Genomic DNA, 13,810 nt, shown 5'->3' on the forward strand with positions numbered 1-13,810 from the left:
CTGCAACAGCTGGGGTTGAGCCAGGCTGAAGCCAAGAACTCTGAACCCAATCCAGGTCTTTCACATGTGTAGCAAGGACTCAAGTAGTTGTGCCATCATCTGCTCCCTCCCTAGGTGCACAGTAGTAGGAAGCTGCCCTCAGAAACAGAGCCAGGACTTGAACAAGTACTCTGATATACGATGCAGGCATCGCAAGTGGCATCTTAACGAATGACTGTGCAAGACACCCCAGTTTTGTACATATTACCTCATTTAATCCTCACAACCAACCTATGAGGTAGGCAGTATTTCATTGTCCATTTTGTAGATGTAGGAAGGCTTGGAGTGGTTGAATAACTTGCTCAGGTTCACACCATAAGTGTGAGGCAGGAATTCCAAATCAAACTGCTTGGCTCCAGAAACAAGTCCATCATCACTAAAGCTTTGTGATTTTATAACTCAATTTCTTCCCTCTTGGCTGGTCTTAGATTGCTGTCAGATTTAATATTCTTAAAATACTACTCTGAATGTTTTGTTACTCTGTTAAAAAGCCTTCTTGGCTTCTTCTCCCATACACAGTAAAGTGCTAACTTTTCAGCTGGGCAGCACACCGTCTGTCTCCAGTCTGGCTTGCCAGCACTGCCTCCCCTATTCCTCCCAGGGACCTTCCACTCCTGCCAGGCAGATCTGCTCACTGCTTCCAAGATCACCTCTCATTCTGCTCTGCCCTGAGCTCACCAGGTGCTTTCCCTATTGTTATGTCTTTGGCGATGTCACTCCATCTTCTCCTTTCTAGCATTTAAACTCAGTGTGACACTTGGACTTGGCAGGAGTGCTCAGGACATGATGGGGATCTAAGGCATGCCCAAAGACCTGTGGATGTTTAGCCTGAAGGACAGATGTCTCACGGGGACTAAACCAGCCCTCTTGAATTAGAAGTGCGCTCTGAGAAAGGTTTAGAGTAGTAATATTCAGCTCGAGGCTGTGACAGATAACGTGGAATCTATTATTGTATTTAGACGTAGATGGAAGCTAGTATGTCCTTTCATCTTTGAGAAGTTCCGATTTCTAGATTTAATGTCATTAAGGAATAGGCTGTCCTTTCATCAGTGATCAAACTATATTTTGTTGTTTACTGCTTCTCCACAAAGATCCTTCTGATAGGTCAAAAACAGATACAAAATTCAAGTTCTTTCTCAATTCCATTGGCTCTTACCTTTGTTATCAGCAGAAGGTGTCTGAATTAAGGGCTATTAAGTTTCAGTATTCATAAACTATGTGCATATATTCACTTACTATGGTAACAAATGGTATTCAGCAATTCACAGCATGACAAGTTGTGCATACTTATAAGTCGAGGTTAGGAACTTTCAGGAAAGTCCCAACACATTGTGTCATGATTAGTTATTATCTTTTTTTTTAAACTATGATAACATAACATTTATGAGGTACTTATAATAAAGCTTATTTTAACTAAAAAGAATCATTGTTACCTATTTGGCATCATTATCTGTTTAGTTAATTGTGAGGATTGTTATATTAACATTGTGGTATTTTAAGATATATATTTGCTTAATAAATATTTTTCACTTTATTTTTTAAAGATTTTTATTTATTTGAAAGTCAGAGCCACACAGAGAGAGGAGAGGCAGAGAGAGAGAGAGAGAGAGAGAGAGAGAGAGAGAGAGAAAGAGAAAGAGGGGGTCCCCTATCGCTGGTTTACTCCCCAACTGGCTGTAACAGCTAGAGCTACGCTGACCCGAAGCCAGGAGCTTCTTCCAGGTCTCCTAAGTGGGTGTAGGAGCCCAAGGACTTGGACCATCCCCTACTACTGCTTTCCCAGGCCACAGCTGAGAGCTGGATTGGAAATGGAGCAGCTGGGACTCAAACCGGCGCCCATATGGGATGCCAGCACTGCAGGCGGTGGTCTCACCTGCTACACCACAGCACCAGCCCCAACATTTTGCACTTTAAATTTGCCAGTAACAATACTTTGAAACCATATGTTCAATTCAAATATGAGTTATCTTTTCTGCTGTCAAAATGCCCCCATTGCTACGTGTATAATTCTGTACTCTTTCTGTACTATTTCCAAGCTGCTTTCTTATTCAATGGTTTCATCACTGTTCCCGAGATTATCCTGTTGGTGAAACACTTTGTTCTCTGGGGTCTTTTGTGTCTGCTCAGGTATGCTTCTGATGAAAGGATCTACTTAGTGCTTATTTTTGTAACAAGGATTCAAAAACCAGATGGGTTCTTGAATGAAATGGACTTTGAGTATTATTTTGGATTTTGAGAAGATTTTGTGCTTTTTCAGACTTCTACAGTGAAACCTGGTGGCCCCTCACTCTCCTGAGCTGAGAGCTCTGGTGGACTGCATCCCATCGTTCAGCATTCCCAGGGTTTTCTCTCTACCCATAGAAGCTACCATGTGATTAGGAACTGCACTGGCAGGCTTCCCTTGGATACGAAACATTGGAAATGTGTATCCAAAAGAGAAGGAAAAGGAGATGTGTTACTTATTTCATGAAAACAATTTAATTTCTACAGCTATTTGTAATTGTCTCTTATAAACAAGCCAATAAGATCAGCCAGAGCTGTGACAGAGTAGTTTCAAAAAGGAATGATTATTCACGCAGATAACAGCAAGGGATTCCAACAGAGCTTTATTTCATACTATTATAGACTTTCCCTAAAAGAAACAGTAATCTTTGTGAGGAGCATGGGGAACTATCTCTTCAATATAAATCCAATTTATTTTGGCCAGTTGATTGGTGTTTGCAGCCAGATCATTGAACATGATATTAATTATTCATTAAGATATGTAAAAGAACAGAATTTGTATTCTCATGCAGTCAAAATTGATGAGGTTTTGCATTTGTGCTATCGGAAGAGCTTACAACTCAATGCTAAAACTCAATATAATCTTAATAAAAAATTTGAAAAAGGCACCAATAATTTCAGCTTTCTCATATCTAGAGAACATTTATTTTATTGGACCCTCATGTCCTAGTAAAAGTGTATTGAAATATTCTTTTTACATATAATCATATGGTTATGGCTTTTTAAAAATCTCAAGAACATTTTTAATGAAAGGTCATAATCACTATAATGGAGCTTAAAAAGATTGCAATTTGGAGAACAAAATTGCAACTCATATCTTTATATGAGACATTTACTGTAGCACGTATTTCAGCATTTTGGTTCTCAGAAAAGAAAATATTGGGACTGTAACCATGTTTAGTAGAAATTCAAGTAGTGTTCCCATAGATAAGTATCACTGAGCATAAAATAGATTTGTCTTCAATTGGGAATATAATCAGAGATACAGCTGAAAGCCAGGCCCTGCCACTACCATGCCCTCCATCTCATCAGAGCGGAGAGGAGCTAGGAAGGTACATCCAATATCCTGGTGCTTCCCTGAAGAGATCAGCAGTGGCCAATGACCATTTGATGTTTTTCTATACCATGTTCTGAGAGCTGAAATGAAATTTCAGTTTCAAAGACTGCATATGTTTTGGAAGGAGATACTTCTGGGGGAAGGGGTGTGTGTATGTGTGTGTGTGTGTGTATCTGATAGGTTCCCCTGGCCACAAGGAATAGAAAATCTATACTCCTGCTGACTTAAACAGTAGGGTAGCATGGCCTACTTCACAGGGAGACCAGAACCAGAGCAGGCTCCAGGCACAGTGATCAGAAGATCAATGATGATAGTAAGGACCCTGGATTTTTCCACTTTTCTGCTTTCCTTCCTTTTAGGTCGTTTCTTGTATGGTTGTAAAATTACCAATGGCAATCATAATTCTGTATTCAAAACCAGCAGAAAAAGACATTCTCTGTGTATGGATGTATGTTCCTCCTTTTGGTACAATTGGCCTATCCTCAGCCATGTACAATGATGGGAAAATGATGTGTGCAGATTGGGTTGCATTGACCAGAAGTTTAGGGAGTGGGAGGATGTCTGGGTTCTCTTAGGAAGGATGGAAAGAAGAGATGGATGTTGGGTAAAGAACCAAAGTGTCTTCTACCACAAAAAAAGACTGTTTTTCTTGACTTGTGGGAAGCTTGCTTCTGGCAGACCATTTGTTCAGGTTCTTAGCTCTGTAGTGTGTCTTCCCATCTCCATTCCTTTCTCCCTCTCAGACATATTGCTATGATGGCTTGATAATGACCTGTTACTTACTGCATGTTTTATGTTTCTCAACCCTCTTCAGGTATATTTATTTTCTCTAACTTACAGGCAACAGAACACTTATGACCCATGGTATTCAACTTTTTCTCTAGAAAAGTTGTAATAAAATGTGTTTATGCCAACTCTATGTGAGTTTATAATTTTCCATTCTTGGATATCATCAAATTAGAAAATCGGTTAAGAAATAATAATGTGCTTTCTTATTTTAAAATTTATGCTTTGAGGATTTTTCAAATTAGGTTAGATTGTAAAACATAATTTGTTTACATATTATTTCTTAACAATTATGTTTGACTTTTTCTAATTGAGATTCTGAATTTTTATATGCCTTTTGCCTGTGTCCTTTTCATGAGCCTTTTGCTTATTTACCAATTGGGATGAAATTATTTTCTTGATGAATTCCCTCAGTGTCCCAAAGTTTTTACCTCTTCCTGAACCCACTGTGCTTTTTGCCCTGTGACCTTGGAGATCCTCCTAGAAAAGGAAACCATTTCCCATCCCACATTTACTTGTCCATTTTATGTTTCTAGAACAAAATAGTGGCAGCTGGGTAACTTGTAAAGTTTGTTTGGCTCATGATTCTGGAAATTCTGGCGATGGTGCTGTTGTCTGGGTGAAGGCCCTTTGCTGTGTCACAGTGTAGCAGAGGAGAGGAAAGGGAATCACCTATGGGTAGCATGTAGAAGGGGCCAGAAACATGGAATGACCTCACTTTAGAACAACCCCACTCTTGCAAGAACTAACTGTGAGATATCAACATTAATATCTTCTAAAGGTGGTATCCCCATGACCTCATTACCTTCCACTAGGCTCCACCTCTTAAAGGTCCCATTGACTCAATTACCACCACACTGGGCACCTAACTTGCAGCACGCAAGCCTTCGGGGCCAAACCACATCCACACATAGCACCACCTGAGTTACTCTGGGCAACAGAATGAGGCGGAAGTGAGGTGTATCACTTTCACGCCTAAGCCCCCAGTATCCTTCCCTGTGTATAGTTCTGCTTTTCTTCCTGCCATCGCCACAAGTGCCTGCCAGGACTGCTGGAGGAAGAGAGACAAGTGGAGAGGGGGAAATATTATTGGACTCCAAGACATGAGCTTCAACAAACCGGAGATCAGCAGAGCCAGCCAGCTAACCCCGAGTGGGCTCAGCAGGAGCAATGAATGCTTGTAGTCCTTTCAGGTTCTGGTTATTTGTTAGGTGGCATTGTTACGGTGATAAATAACTGGGGAAACCGTTATCCTTGTTCATCTATTACAATATACATATATGTTAGATTTTGTCATACAATTTTGCTTGAGATGTTTTGACTTATAGAAAGTTAAGAGGTTGATATAGCTAATATTCTTTTTCTCCTTAGGGAGTCTTTCTATTGTTTCAACATACAGAAAATCCTGTACAGAGAAATAAAATAATTGTGAACATTCATTTACTTTTGCAGTTTAAATTTTGCACTACATTTTACACATCTCTGGGTTATTTGGTATGACCTCAGGATCTAGAATTTTTTTTTTCAAAAATGTGTTTCCGAACTAGTTCAATCTTTTCCCAGTTAAATTAATGAAACTATCTCCATATATTTGGCTCTTAGATGTATACTGACATTTACATTTAAAATATTATTTATCATGGTATTTTACACATTGTAATTTTACAGTGTGGTTTACCATTTGTAAGGATTTGATACCTCTCATTTTTGAAACTAGCAAAAACAAAATTCAGAAATGTCTTTATAGATAAAGTAAAGGAAATTCACAGATATCCTTTAGCTTACGATGACTCTGCAAATCGGGCCAGCGCCAAACACGGCCATGTATAACGTGGGGCCAGCCTTTTCTGTGAGAAACCTGCAGGCGTGCGTGCAAAGGTCTGGGAAGAGTGACACATTTGCTCCGCTGTCCTGGGCAGCTCACGGCTTTCTCCAGTTCCTCCATGGCACTCTTTTTATTTTTTTAGCTTTTTCACCAAAGCACCAACTGCCTTTTCTGCTCATTTCTCCCCATCACCTTGCTTCCAGCCCAACAATCACTTTACCGCTGGACTAATAAAAGAAAACAAGCTGGCCATCAACGTCATTTGATACAAACCTTCAGAGTAATCAAAGTCAGTGGCTACTCAAGTTCGTATAAACCCATACCGCTATAAGAGAGTGGAGAGTCCAGACTTATCTCCAGTATTAGTGCCTCATCATTATGATTTTGATCCACAACACAGCCTTCTGGAGAGTCCAGACTTACCTCCACTATTAGTGCCTCCCACTATCTCCAAACAGCCCCTATCCCCCATTCCTCTGCTAGCTGCGCATGCTCCAATTCCCTGGCAAGTTCTGGACCGGGAAGTCCCTTTCAGCTCCCAGATGATACACCTCCTCCTGATGGAGGAGATAATCAGATGGGACAAGATAATTCACAGCTGATGGATATGAGCAGTAGTATGATTCCTCAGATTATGCCCAGTCTATCCAGCAGAGATGTTCAGCCTGTTGCCTATGAGGAGCCCAAACATTGGTGTTCAGTTGTCCACTATGAGTTAAACAATTGTGCTGGGGAAGCTTTTCATGCATCTTCTACTAGTGTGTAATTAGATGGATCACACACCCTTCCAATAACAAAAGTAGATTCTGTTTGGGGTTATTGTCAAATGTGAATCGTAATTCGATAATTGAAAACGCTAGGCAACACATTGGAAAAGGTGTTCACCTGTATTGTGTTGGCAGGGAGGTGTATATGAAATGTCTCCGTGACAGCAGCATATTTGTACAGAGTAGGAACTGCAACTTGTATCACGGCTTTCAGCCCACCACTGTCTGTAAGATTCCTAGCAGCTGCAGCCTCAACATTTTTATCAGTCAAGAGTTTGCTCAGCTTCTGGCCCATCTGGCAATCCTGGGTTTGAGGCAGTGCACCATTCTAATGAGTTTTGTCAAGGTCTGGGGAGCAGATATCACCGGTACGATGTCACCAGTACCCCATGTTGGATTGAGATTCACCTTCCCGGGCCTCTTCTGTGGCTGGATAAAGTCTGTACTCAGATGGGCTCTCCTCTGAACCCCACATCTTCTGTTTCATAGTGCAGAAGTATTCTTTTCAATTACATTATTAGTGGACTTGTTTTAATGTTAGAGAAACTTTCAGTACAGACACTGTGAGCATACATGGAAAACAGATATTGCAGCTTATTTTTTCTACATAATAATGACCAATACACTTGTATTCTGTGATGAATCTATGTTCGTATTCATGTTCTTGTGATAAACTCTCAAAAGTGTTGTGAAAGATGCAGAGTATTATTCCCCAGGTCAGAAGTTTGCCTTGATGCTAAACTGGAACTTGCTTTTGCTTTATTGTCCCAACAATTTTTTGTTTGTAAAGTTTATAAAATGAATCGCATGGTGAAACATTCAAATAGAGTATGATGAAAAGTAAGTCTTCCCTCCCATTGTTGATTTTGCAGAAACTACTTTTATCACCATTTTTGTTCCACCAGCTTTAAAAAAAAGTACAGTTCATTGTTTTGCAAAAGCGAAAGATAGGGGCTTAAAAAGAACTGTAAGAACACAATGTTTGATTTAAAGGAACACTGTGTGCTTTGCAATAGGCAGTGCTCAATAAAAGCACAGTGATAGTTTTCTAGATGACATCATAAAATCTACCTTTAATATAGCTAAGTGTTTGTCAGTGTAATGTAACTTGATGCTATACACTTTTGTAAAACATTTCCCTTTTAAAAATAATATTGCAAATAACTGATCTCCAGTATATGTCATATACTCTTAATCTGCCATAAGTACTACTTTATAGCCAGTGACAGTGCATGCATGGCCTCAGTCAGCTGGATTTGCTGCTTTTGGCCAATGTTGTAAGAACTCTAATTTTTACATGCATTGCACTTTGATGGGTGGCAGTTCTTAGTGTAATCTTTGGTAGAACACACTCAAGTGACTTGGACGTAGATAGTTTGCCTTGCTTCTGTGGTTACACTGCAATTTTTAGACCACAGTTGTAGGAAGTTATGCTTTTTTTTTTGTTTAATTTTCAACCTGGGTTATAAGACTGTTATTCTGTAGTTCCAACTTCAGGTGTCTTTTTAATTCTCTGTGATTTTGTGGGTGTTATTAATGTTGGGAAATCACACACTTAATGCCATTGCTCTTCTATCAGTCAGCTCAGGTGGAGACCTCTGCACTCTAGTAGCCATGGGGGCCCTTCAGGGTAGACCTCAAGGATGAGGCTTCTGGTCAGGTGTTCACATGAATCAGCAGTGAGTGTTGGCAGAGCTGATTTTTAGAATGTTCACTGAAAGAGTATAGACGGTTCTCTCACCATCAGTGCTTTGTTGGCTTCCATTGCTTTTAGTACCTGTTGGATGGTAGACTCCCAAAGTATAATCTTCAAAGAGGAAATGCATGAAAACTCTAAAACGTCAAAGACTTTTAACCACTTTTTCTAGGTAGCAGTTAAATGAGCAGTTAGTATGACAAGAGAATGAAAACATTATTTGGGAAAAAAGATGACCTAATTTACCCAACACAAGAAATTTTGTTTTCTGGTGCCTTTTGAAAGTGTATGGAGCCATGTTGTCACTCTGTTTAAACTATTAGTCTGGTTTGACTTTCTACTTTACTACTTTTGCTTTTATGGAAAAAAAGTACATCTTTTAAGGAAAGGACTGTGTGATTTCTTTTGTCTCCTGTGCCATTATTTATTGATTTTCCAAGTGCAGCCTGTGGGTGGTTTGCATTTTTTCTGATGAAGAGCCATTTGTGTCCCAGCTCACCATGCTTGCTGGGTAACAGGACCCCCTTTATGACAGTCACCTGAGCCTTAGCACCAGTATCACGAGACATGCGTCCTCGGTCTCCCAGAGCAGTGGCAGCCACATTGGAGAGCCATTTGCTTGGTGTTTTCATCATTCTCTCACCTGTCAGGTGCATGACACAATCTTTGGAACAAATTTCTGGGGAAAAAAAAATCACTCAAGTTGAAAATGACAGATATAAGTAAACAACTTTAGCGGGTTCCTGTGGTAAACTAGGAGAATTCAGTGCATGGTTTTACTGATGTTTTCAAGTGAGAGTTAATTAAAAATTGTTTTTATTTGTAACCATAATGTCACAGCTTTTGGAGTTAGCAGGATTTTGTGTGACTGGTCTTTTTTTTTTTTTCCCTAAGGAGTTGTCTCATGAATGACAGTGTTGAATCTATTAGCTGTCAAGAGTTTCCTGGAAAAGGATATACCTTTTGTAGTTATTAAAATTGTCATCCCCACACCTGTGGATTTTAAATGAAAAGTTTATTCACTCCAGTTGCTTTACAGTCACTAAGAATGCCCATGTGTCTGTGGATAAGAAATAAAACTTGCTAGGAAAAAAAAATTGAAATCCTGACGAATGAACATCTCTGAAAATTACAGGTGGCTTTTTGTTGCTGTTGTTGTTATTTAGATTTATTTATCCAAAAGTCACAGTGACAGAGAGGAGGGAGGAGAGACAGAGAGAGAGAGACGTTCCATCCATTGGCTCACTCTCCAAATGCCTATAACAGCTGGGGCTTGACCAGGCACAAGTTAGGAGCCAGGAACTCCTTCTGCATCTCTTACCTTGGGTAGCAGGATCCCAGGGACTTGGGCCATCACCTGCTGACTTCCAGGCACATTAGCAGGGAGGTGAATTGAAAGCAGAGTAGCTGGGACTAGAACCAGGCACTTTGATAGAGATGCAGGTATCTCAAGTAGCAGCCTAACCCACTGTGTCCCAATGCCTACCCCAAGAAAATTACAGCTCTAAGTTTTTATTTAATCTACAGGATGGCTTATAGTTAGTCAAGTTTATGCAAACATCAGCACTACAATAATCACTCTTTAAACAAGTGTATACCAGCTGAAGACAGAATATGGAAACAACAGAGTTACAACCAGTTTGGTAAATGAAGAAAGCTGAGCAGAATCAAATTAATCTCAGTGATGAATTAAAGCAACAGAAAAATGTTGAGTGCAAAAAAACAGAATAGAAAAGGTGAATTTGACGGTCATCTGTACATCATGGCATATTATGGCCTGGTTGGTATTGTCTGGGTAAAATTATGGAATGTAGACTAGTAGTCATGTTATTAATCTACTGAGACTCACATTTTTGGAGACAATTTAAGGAAAACAGAATGTCAAGTATAAGCATCAGAATATAAATCATTTTTCACATTTTATTGTTGCTGTATAAGACAACTGTGCTAATAGAATTGGCCAAGTTCCTGAGGTAAAATCTAGTGTAATTTTACTAACTCGATAATTCAGCATGCCACACCTAATAATACAGAAAGAAGACACAGCAGTTTTATGCTTTTTGTACCACTTGAAAGCAAGACACTCTTTTGGGATGTAGAGTGATCGTTAAGTATTCAGGTCTGAAACTTGCTGTCAGGATAAGAACTGGGGCCTGTCTTACAAACCCTCTCGTATTACCCGAGAGGATCCAGGGAGCAGTTCCCTCCCTTGTAACAGTGTTCTGTTGGAGGAGGACGTTTGCACAGAAAATGAAATCACACCAGCAGAGAAACTCTAAAACGTGTGCTGGAGCCTATTATAACACTGTACTTGGATTACAGAGAGCATCTGGTATCCCAGGACAGCGCCATCTCTTGATAACTTTTCTCATCATTTGCCTACTAGTACTTTGGATCATTATCACCTTTTCCACTTAAAATACATTGATATCCTTCTTACTTCCCAAGGAAGGCAGCTCTTGATAAATTATTAGTGAATTCAACTTCCAGTGAGGACTTCCATTTTGGACTCGTTAACTTTTAACAGGAACAGAGCTCTTCCTTATCTTATTGGTTAAATCCTCAATCTCTCAAGTATGACTATGAACATGTGACCTCTTATGCCCATCAGCTAGACAAGCAAGTATCTTTTAAGGTAGTAGGGACCTGATGGTTTTGGAAGTGCTTGGTGATTTTTATGGAAAGAGTTTTCCTAAATGGTGATTTATGGGTGGTCTTAGCTGTTAGCCAGGACAGCTTTTTGAAGGCTTGATGCCTGTTCCCCAGAGCAAGCTGTACATTCCCCATTGATAACAGCTGAGATCTCAGGCATTTCCTTAATATGAAAGAGGTATATATGAACAATGAGAATTCAAGGCATTTCTTCTGCGTGAACAAAGAATTCTGCCTGCTGAACAGAAACCTCAGCAGTTCTGTGGAATTCAGTGGGACACAGCTCAGTGGGTGCTTCTTACAGGAGGAACAGTATTTACAAGCCTGCCACATTGGATCACCTGTTTCTCCTGTGAACTAAGTGACATCCTACAGTTGGGTGGTTTGCCAAAACCAGTGGAAAAAAGTTCACACTCTGAGCGGTTTCTTGGCTGTTGTTTTTTAAATAAGAAAATGTTTGCTATGATATTTGCCAGGAGCAACTGATGTAACACAAGTGGTAAGTTACTTTGCTTAGGGATTCTTTAGTCACTCATGGCAGAGCGAGAAATGTTTATGTTGTTCTTGTCTAAATAACTCACTTCATAAAATTCTTAGAATCATCCTAAGCCATTATACAACACAAATTTACTTGAAGAAGTTATTTTTAAAAAGTTTAATTTTGTGTACAGGTAGACTTTTTACCTTCATGAATAAATATATAGTTTCTTCTTGATACTAGCAGGTGTGAGCTGTAACAAAACTCCAATGAGGCCAAAGAATCCCTAATTTGTAAAAAATCTTTTAGGGTCAGATTTTTGCCTTTTATTACTGCTGAAGATGATATTGCTTTGATTTATTCCTAAAGTAACTACAGGGACTCTATAAGGTGATGGTTCGGGAAGTGATTTTCTTTTTAAGCTGTGTGATTAAAGTTGCATTTAGAAATCATTGAAATTGGATAAGATTGTCATGAAAATGGAATGAATGTATGTAACAGCTGACTTTCTCCTAGGAAGATTTTTCACATGCAAATGAAGACCAAGCCAACAGCTGCGTTGCAGGTCTGCTTCCCATTTGCACTTGATCAGGGAATAATCTCTCCTCCCTTCAGAGAAAATTATATCCTTCTTTGATGGCCACTCTTCCCACTGGGATCTCACCCACTGAGGTTCTTCATGTAGAACATTTTTTGCTACAGTGTCTTGGCTTTCCATACCTGGAATGCTCTCATGGGCTTTCAGCCAGACCAGAATGCCTTAAGGGCTGATTCTGAGGTCAGAGTGCTATTTAAAGTGATTACCATTCTATGGACTGCTTCCCATGTTGGAGTATTCACTTTTAATTCTATCTATTATTATTACCAGACAGTCAATCATATCTGTATGATCACTTTAACACTTAAGATGGTATTTTTATCACACAGCCTAAGGAAACTTGGGATCCCATGGCAAATTTTTAAATTATACCTTTAAGTAAGTCTGTAGAAATGTATGCAGAACAATACAGCTTCACAGTAATAAATTTCATATATTTCATAATTACAACTTATGTACATTTGATTATTCCCACTGAGCCAACTCTCTCACCCATACTCCCACCCGTCTTCCTCCTCCTCCTCTTATTCCCACTCTTATTTTTACTGAGATATATTTTTCAGTGGCTTTATATACTTATGTTTAACTCTATGTTAAGAGTTAAACAAATATTATACAAAAAAAAAACTATTCCTCAACAGTCAAGACAAGGGATGTTCCAGTCATTGTTTCTCAAAGTGTTAATTTCACTTTTACAGATTGTCTTTTAGGTGCTCTTTTGGTTATCACAGGTCAGGGAGAACATATGCTATTTATCCCTTTGGAACTGGCTTATTTCACTATGTATTATGTTTTCCAGATTCATATATTTTGTTGTAGATGACCAGATTTCATTTTTTAACACTGTGTAGTATTCCATAGTGTACATACCCATTATTTCATTAACCAGTCTTCAATTGATGGGCATTTAGGTTCATTGCATTTCCTAGCTATTGTGAATTAAGCTGCAATAAGCATGTAGTGCAGATAACTCTTTTATTTGCTGATTTAATTTCCCTTTGGTAAATTCCCAGGAGTGGGATAGCTGGGTCATATGGTAGGTCTATACTCAGATTTCTGAGGTATATCCATACTGTCTTCCATAGTGGCTTTACCAATTTACATTCCCACCACAGTGGATTAGATTGCCTTTTCCCCCATATCCTCACCAACATTTGTCATTTGTTGATTTCTGTATGAAGGCCATTCTAACGGGGGTGAGGTAAAACCTCATTGTGGTTTTGATTTGCATTTCCCTGAAGGCTAGTGATCCTGTGCATTTTTTCATATGTCTGTTGGCCATTTGGGTTTCCTCTTTGAAAAATGTATGTTTAAGTCCTTTGCCCAATTTTTCTCTGTTTTTTTTTTTTGTTTGTTTGTTTTGTTTTGTGGTTGTGGAGTTTCTTTACGTATTCTGGTTATTAATCCTTTATCAGTTGAACAGGTTTCAAATAATTTCTCCCATTCCATCTATTGTCTCTTCACTTTCTTGAATGTTTATTTTGCAGTACAGAGCTTCTCAATTTGATAGTAATCCCATTTGTTAATTTTGGCTTTGATTGCTTGTGCCTCTAGGGTCTTTTTGCAAGAATTCTTTTGCTTATGCCAATATCTTTCATAATTTCCCCAATATTCTCTAGTAATTTGATG

The 13,810-nt window shown here is 39.1% G+C and overlaps 1 pseudogene; it reads left to right on the forward strand.

Annotated features, from left to right (window-relative positions):
- The first annotated feature begins 1,676 nt into the window (after window positions 1-1,676).
- LOC127483784 (mothers against decapentaplegic homolog 5 pseudogene) lies at window positions 1,677-13,491 on the forward strand (annotated as a pseudogene).
- The last annotated feature ends 319 nt before the right edge of the window (window positions 13,492-13,810 follow it).

Source organism: Oryctolagus cuniculus, chromosome 12 (genome assembly GCF_964237555.1).
Source record: "Oryctolagus cuniculus chromosome 12, mOryCun1.1, whole genome shotgun sequence".
Classification (NCBI taxonomy): Eukaryota; Metazoa; Chordata; class Mammalia; order Lagomorpha; family Leporidae; genus Oryctolagus; species Oryctolagus cuniculus.